This window comes from Periplaneta americana, chromosome 3 (genome assembly GCF_040183065.1).
Source record: "Periplaneta americana isolate PAMFEO1 chromosome 3, P.americana_PAMFEO1_priV1, whole genome shotgun sequence".
Classification (NCBI taxonomy): domain Eukaryota; kingdom Metazoa; phylum Arthropoda; class Insecta; order Blattodea; family Blattidae; genus Periplaneta; species Periplaneta americana.
In genome coordinates, this window is record NC_091119.1 from 66,672,414 (window position 1) to 66,679,995 (window position 7,582).

The 7,582-nt window shown below is 34.3% G+C and overlaps 1 long non-coding RNA gene across 2 annotated transcripts; it reads left to right on the forward strand.

Moving 5' to 3' along the window:
* Nucleotides 1-2,901: 2,901 nt before the first annotated feature.
* On the forward strand, nt 2,902-6,163 carry LOC138696123 (uncharacterized). Of its 2 annotated transcripts, XR_011331243.1 has the most exons (4): nt 2,902-2,920; nt 3,241-3,337; nt 4,966-5,109; nt 6,044-6,163. It is a non-coding gene; the product is annotated as an uncharacterized lncRNA (long non-coding RNA). The 2 variants fall into 2 exon arrangements; XR_011331242.1 differs by lacking the exon at nt 2,902-2,920 and having other exon boundaries at nt 3,223-3,337.
* Nucleotides 6,164-7,582: the final 1,419 nt, after the last annotated feature.

Genomic DNA, 7,582 nt, shown 5'->3' on the forward strand with positions numbered 1-7,582 from the left:
TCTGCTGTCAAAAAATCTGAAGTCAGAATTTATAAAATAGTTATATTATCGGTTGTTCTTTATGGTTGTGAAACTTGGACTCTCACTTTGAGAGAGGAACATAGGTTAAGGGTGTTTGAGAATAAGGTCCTTCGGAAAATATTTGGGGCTAAGAGGGATGAAGTTACAGAAGAATGAAGAAAGTTACACAACACAGAACTGCACGCATTGTATTCTTCACCTGACATAATTAGGAACATTAAATCCAGACGTTTGAGATGGGCAGGGCATGTAGCACGTATAGGCGAATCCAGAAATGCATATAGAGTGTTAGTTGTGAGGCCGGCGGGAAAAAGACCTTTGGGGAGGCCGAGACGTAGATGGGAGGATAATATTAAAATGGATCTGAAAGAGGTGGGATATGATGATAGAGACTGGATTAATCTTGCTCAGGATAGGGATCTCTGGCGGGGTTATGTGAGGGCGGAAATGAACCTCTGGGTTCCTTAAAAGCCAATAAGTAAGTAAGTACATCGCGGTAATAATAATTTTCAAGGAAATATATCATGTTTTTGATAACATGACGCTAGACTTCTTTTTTCCTCCCCCTGTTGTTGGTAACTCTATAGCAACTATTAGTACTTTATGGTTGTGCTAACAGATGGAGTTATTTGTCAACAATGTGACGCTGAAACGTGTGTTCAGGTTTCTGCCCAGCGACAGTCCTGATATATTGTATTACATACATTTTTTTTTTTTAAGATTGCCTAATTAATATTAACCGGCACACTGACAATCACACTCACGTTCATACAAAACGCTAGACTTTTTTTTTTAATAAACTCTTATACCTATTTTAAGTCCTAAAGTTTTCGTATGAAGTATGTTTCAATTACAGATTTAATTACATAAGCAATAATTAATTTCATGAACACGAGTGATGTAGGGGCATTCTGTCTACACTTTTCCCTTTAGTACTTTATTTTATATGAGAAGTTAATTAAAAAATGAACTCTTCGAAACGACATAAAATCGTCAATTTGTATCATTTTTGCAACAAAACACAGCAGCTATTAAGCAGACATGATCATATTTCAGGCGGTTTATTCCTTGATGAACTGATTCGTAGAAATCAAATATAAACCGGAGTTCTTGTAATGTTTTAGAAGTCGCTATACATACGCAAGCAAGTAGGGAAGCAGGCAGGCAGAACACAGGCAAGTGGGATGTTTAAGTGGTGGTGGTCGTAGTGGTCGTGGCGGTGGCAGCAGCAGCAATAGTAGCAGCAGCAGTAGTAGTAGTAGTAGTAGTAGTGATAGGCTAGGGGCTGGTTATGGACGATCCTTCAGCACGTCGGCTCGACAGTGACCTATTGTGCACCCCAAATTATGGAATGAATGAGGTGTACCAGCTCACCGGCTGCATGAGACCCCTACACCCTCTACCTCCAAGGTGACAAAGCAGCACAGAATCCATTCTGACAGCCCTTCTAAGATGTCGAAGCGCTTTCGGAAATGCTCTTAAAGAATTAAACCTATCAGAGATATTGCAAAAGGTTCGGAAATCTGAGACGATTTCGGGGAGGACGCCCCTCCTGCAAGCGAACGAAAACATGCGTCATGATCTGAATATGCCTATGGTATCAGATGGTAATAAAGTTGAGTTATATGAAATTTAAATTCTTTTTCTACAGGAAAGAGAAAAGGAAAATGAACCGTGACAATGAAATTTTCAAATCGGTATTTGCCTAAGTAACTGTGGAAAACCATTGAAAAACCGCAGTCATGTTGGTCGGTCCCGAATACGAGTTCCATGCTTAACACATCAACCATTTCTCTCGGTCAGCGGAATGTATAAAACTGCTTTAACAATATCAAGGATTCTGAAAACTTGTATTTCTATGAAATTACACAGAAATTGAATTTTATGGCATCACAATACTTTCTTGGAATAGTACTTCATATTCTGAGAAGGTAAGAGTTACATATTTTAAACGATTACAAATAATTGGTAATCGTTTAAAATATGTAACTTTTACCTACAGGGTTGTTTCCGATCTCTGATAACGAATTTGAATGACATCATGTGCGTCAGGAGTCACACGACAGCTGAACTGTGGCGCGAGGTGACAGACCAGTAGTGAGTGATCTCATAGAGTGTACGGCGACTCACAGCTGAAACTCCCAAGAAAATCGAGCCTTTTTGGGTGGGGTATATTACGACCCTTTCCAATGCCAAGTACAGTTAAGTGAAAATAAAAGAAACCTGCAGTAAACGAGGTTTCGTTATTTCCAAGAAAGGCATCTTCTGTGTACCGATACTTAATAAGATTGGTAAAGCTCGAATGAAATTAATTTGTGTCAACTCGTGGGGTGCGGCGACTTGTGACGGGGGGTGGACTTGCTTGCTTTTTCCACTCTGGAATTAATCCCATCTAAATTTTGCCAGTCTTATTAGGTACACACAAGATACCTTTCTTGGAAATAACGTAACCACGTATTTTGCAGGCTCCTATGATTTTCACGTAACTGTACTTGGCATCGAAAAGGGTTGTTATGTACCCATCCCAAAAAGGCTCGATTTTCTTGGGCATTGCTACTGTGATACACCGTGCACTCTGATATGAAATCATTTACTACTGGTCTGTCATCTCTCGCCGCAATTCAGTTGTCGGTGTGATTCCTGACGCACATGACGTCATTTTCAAATTTGTTATCAGAGATCGGAAACAACCCTGTATTTGTGAAAATGTATGCTGTAGGTTTTATTTATCTAGCAGTTGCAATACAATAGAATACGGAAATTAGAATTCACTTTTACTGTAAATAAACATAACGTCTTTCAGTTAACAAAAACCGTCCAGTTAATACAAGAGGCTGATCGAATCCCTTGCAGCTTCCTGAGAAGGGGTCTCTTGATGCCTTATCAAGATCAAGCATTGGTAAGCTGTCCATATAAAGTGCACCTGCGTGTGAGACAATAGCTTTTCACGTGTTTTCTTTAGCCTGTTTACCGTTTGATGACAACTGTTAAGTAATCCATACCGGTTTTCGGAACAAAAGTAAAAGAAGTGAGCTAGGCGTTTTCAGCTTGGGCGTGGACCTTCATTAAAATTCACAAGGTTTTTTGTATCTCCCTCAGTAACTTGGGTAGTATTGTCCACTTTGTGTTGACCAAGGCCAAGGCTAAAGCACAGCAGTAGGAATTAGCTTTTTTTTTTTAGATTATTTGTATTACGTAACTGTTGATATGTTTTGTTAGCGGCTACCTTTGGGACTATATAAACCACTGAAAGGAAGTGCAAGGCATCAGTCTTCTGCAGTAAGACAGCTCACAACCCACAACCATGTACAAGTTGGTAAGTGATCTAATCCTTCTACATTAAAAACAGCATGGTGTTTCATTAAAACGGTTCGAAATATTAAGAAACAAATTCCAGTGATGGAAAATTCTCGTTCGAAATTCTATGTTTTATATGTTGCATTAGGAATTTCCTTAGAAATTTGAAGAAAATTGATTTTGATGCATGTTATCAATGAAACAAGAATCTCACAGAGCTTCAAATTACATTTCGTTTATGATGAGGAACACTATCAGGAAAAAAAAAAATATCAATCACGACAACCTCATTGCCATTTTTTTGCATCGACATCTTTTATCACGGCTTTATTTTAAATAATTTCGGTTCAAAAAATAGTTGTTTTTCACCAGTCTAACATTATAGCTAGCAAATGTATAAAGAATAATATCTTAGCATATTAACTAATATAATATTTATATCACAACTTAACGTTTTCAATTTTCGGCTTTTATCTTATACAAGTTTATAATTCATATTTATGTCGAAATACACATGGTTCAAAAATACATTAACGTTTAATTAAATTCACGTACAGAAATGAAACCTAAAACTAAAAATTATTTTACACTCAACACTTTTTACAAATAAACAAAATTGTCATTTTCACTGCGGGAAGATTTCAACAGACGGAATTCATAGTATTAAACTGTTTTCAAGCCAAAAATGACGGAAGACTGAGTACACACTTACAGAAAAATTTATATCGTGTTACATATAATTCATTTAGAGTCTAAAATTAGTAATCTTCCAACGCTATGGAGTAAGGGTTAGCATGCCCGACTGTAAAACGAACGAGTCCGGATTCAAATTCTGGTTGGGATAAATTATCTGGTTGAGATTTTATCCTGGGTTATCCCTCAACCCATTAAGAACAAATGCTGGATAACTTTCGGCGCTGGACCCGAAAATCATTTCGCTGGCATTATCATCTTCATCTCATGCAGGCTCTAGATAACCTTAACAGTTGATAAAACGTTCTAAAATAACGAATTAAAATTTAGTAATCATGTTATTAACTGGAAAACCAGAGCAGTCTCAATGAATTTATATTCATTTATCTGCGATTACCTATGCTGTCCCCTGACGTGGCCTCAACAAGACTTGGGCTCTCGCCTAAGATAACTAAATACGTCTAGTTGACGGCTAGGAAAAATCCGAACTCTTTACTTTGAATTTAATGCAGCATTGTGTTGTGCCGAAGCCGTTGTAAATAACAGAGTCAACTCAATTTTCTACGAGTACAATGCGATACTCAAAAGAGAGAGTAACAGCACCGAAAACGAACAAAAATAAAATTATTGACTCGAGTGACAAAAAATACACAGCGGTAAAAGAAAATATAAAGTTGTAATCGAATTTACTCGGAGAAACAAGGAAAACATTAAACATAATATATTTTAGAAGTCAAATATAGAACATAATTTTTTTCATTTCTTAGTCAGTCTCTTTATATTAAGTTGATTTTTTTAAATAAAAAAGTATAATATGTGTCTATGACAGAAACAGCGAATACTACTGACTGAACACGGCGCATTCGAAAATGCAATGGCACATGAACCAATGGATATTTGTATCCGATATTTTTACATTCTAAAATTTTACATTCTTTACACCTTTCTTTGCAGATTCTCCTCGTCCTGGCCCTCATCGCTGTGGCTGCCGCCCAGTACCCCTACTATGCCGGATACTACGGCACTGGATACTACGGCGCCTATTCCCACCCCTATGCCTACTCCGCCCTTGGATACGGAATCTATGGACGTTAAGGGGTCAGTATCTAACCTATATTTTCTCTAAATGCACATTTTTGTTTCATTAAATATGTGAACTCTATACGCTATTATTGTCTAACATATTTAATTTTAGAATAATTAAATGATAAAACACCTTCAGTAGTAAGAAACTAAGAATAAATCGAATAAAAGTATTTTCAATATTTAAATGTTGCCAATCAGTAATTTATCAGTTTGTAAGTATAAAGAAGGGAGTAAAAATTTTCCATCTTTAGGGTGTAGGAATTGTAATCCACAAAAATATTAATATTGAAGTATATCTAAATGTTTTATTTGCGCTCAAAATTATTCATTATTCAATCTGGCTCAAATAAAAAATAATAAATTTTCAAAATAAAATACAAATCTGCAATGAAGATTAAATTAAAATTATTCAAATTTAAATTATTTAATCTTAAGAGATTTTTGCGTCCCTTTTACTGTTAAATAAATACAACATTCCGTACAAGACTTGAGAGGTAATTTTGGATTTTAGCACACTAGATATAAAACTATGTCCTTGAAGTTCATTTTTATAAAAAAAAAAAGTGTAGCTCGATTGATGTTTCATAATATTCACGATGACAATATTTCAACGATATTGTAGTGATCACATTAATTTTATATTATGATAAATTTACTATAATCACTTTAAAGATGAATTTCAAATTTCGTTAATAATCTTCAAAATAAACATGAAAAATGTTTTATTTGACATCTTCACTAAGTATAATAAATTTGTATAAATTACATAACAATCTTACTTTGTAAGCTACATGAAGTAAATTCTTAAAAGCGTAGTGGACAGAAAATATTTATTCATTAAAAATAAGTGGCTTCATTATTTAAATAATTCTGCGAATCATAAGCAGTATTGCAATTGTATTTCTAAATGCAATTTTACTGAAATCGATCTCTTCTCTTGTTCCAGGTTGTGAATGTGGTCTTCTCTCCTACTTCTGTGAAAATGACTTTCATCACTTTCCATCTCTTCAAATTGGCATGTTCTATTCAAAATTAATAAATATTTATGTTTCCTTTTAAAATTAAATACACATCTTTTATTTACCCTACTCATTTATTCCTTATCCTACCAAAATGAGGAGTTGTACTGGCTCAGTATATTGCACACTATCATATCCTGATAACCAGATAGGTTCCTAGTCCAGAGATTTCAGTGATTGCAGCTCTCTACAGAATGTTTGCTGCCAGGATTCCATGGAACTCCGTAGAGTGATCTGGGAAATATAGTGCACAATTGATAGGGGTGGTTGGGAATTACAAGGAAATGGTGAAGTGATAACAGGGAAAATACGAGCACTCCAACTGAATTACTCTGTGAACATTCGCCAAAGGAATATCATGAATTTTATACCTTGAGAAGAGTAGTGCCTAGTTTACCTACTGTTATAACTAAATAGATCAGCTATTCTTGAACCTTGTGTCGCGAAAAACTGACGGGGTTGCTAGGAATATTGTTTCCTAAAGTCATTATAAATTATTTATTTATTTTCTAATATTTATTGCGCTGTAGAACAGCCTGAGGCCAATCACAATTCAGCACAAGATAAAAGTTAGCACAAGATTTACAATGAACAAGGAATTACAAAAACAGTGCATATAAATAATAATTATTATTAAAATTAGAGACAACTAAAAATAAACAATAATGACAAAATGAATAGATAACTGCAAAATACATGATACAGAGAAGCTAAAAAACAACACAAACGGATTAAATTGAAATGATTGTGATTTTGATGAGTATGCTTAATATAAGAATAACTAAACAAATTATACATTAAACGGATCTGAATTAATACAACTTAATTGGCAGCTTTCATGCATCTGACAACTAGACAGAGATATTTCAACTTATAGGTACAAACATTTTTTTGAAATCTTAAACCATTCGAAGGGGCCCGAAGGTAGATATTGCTTATGAAGGATTCACAATCAATATCACTCTTTAAGGTCTTAGAAAAGAATAAGTAGTACGTCTAGCATAAAGGCTAGAGAAGTTAAAATATTTGCAAGTAACTTATGCTCATAATTGAAAACAGATGAATTTGATAAAAACCTAAAAGCACATAGGGACATAAATTTTCTTTGAATGATTTCCAATTTAATCGAATCAGTAGAAGCAATAGAATTCCAGGTGATAGATGCATATTCAAGTTTAGATCTTATTAATGTATAATAAAGAATTACAAGAGTAGGAGGAGTAGAAAAAGAATAAGTTATACACCTTATAAGTTCGAGCATTCTAATGGAATGATTATAAATATGTTGGAAATGATTATGAAAATGTAATTTGGTATCAAGTAGAACTCCCAAGTTTCTAATGCAGTCTTTCCTTATATAATAATAATAATAATAATAATAATAATAATAATAATAAAAACAAGAAAAATAACAATAATAATAATAATAATAATAATAATAAAAACAAGAAAAATGACAATAATAA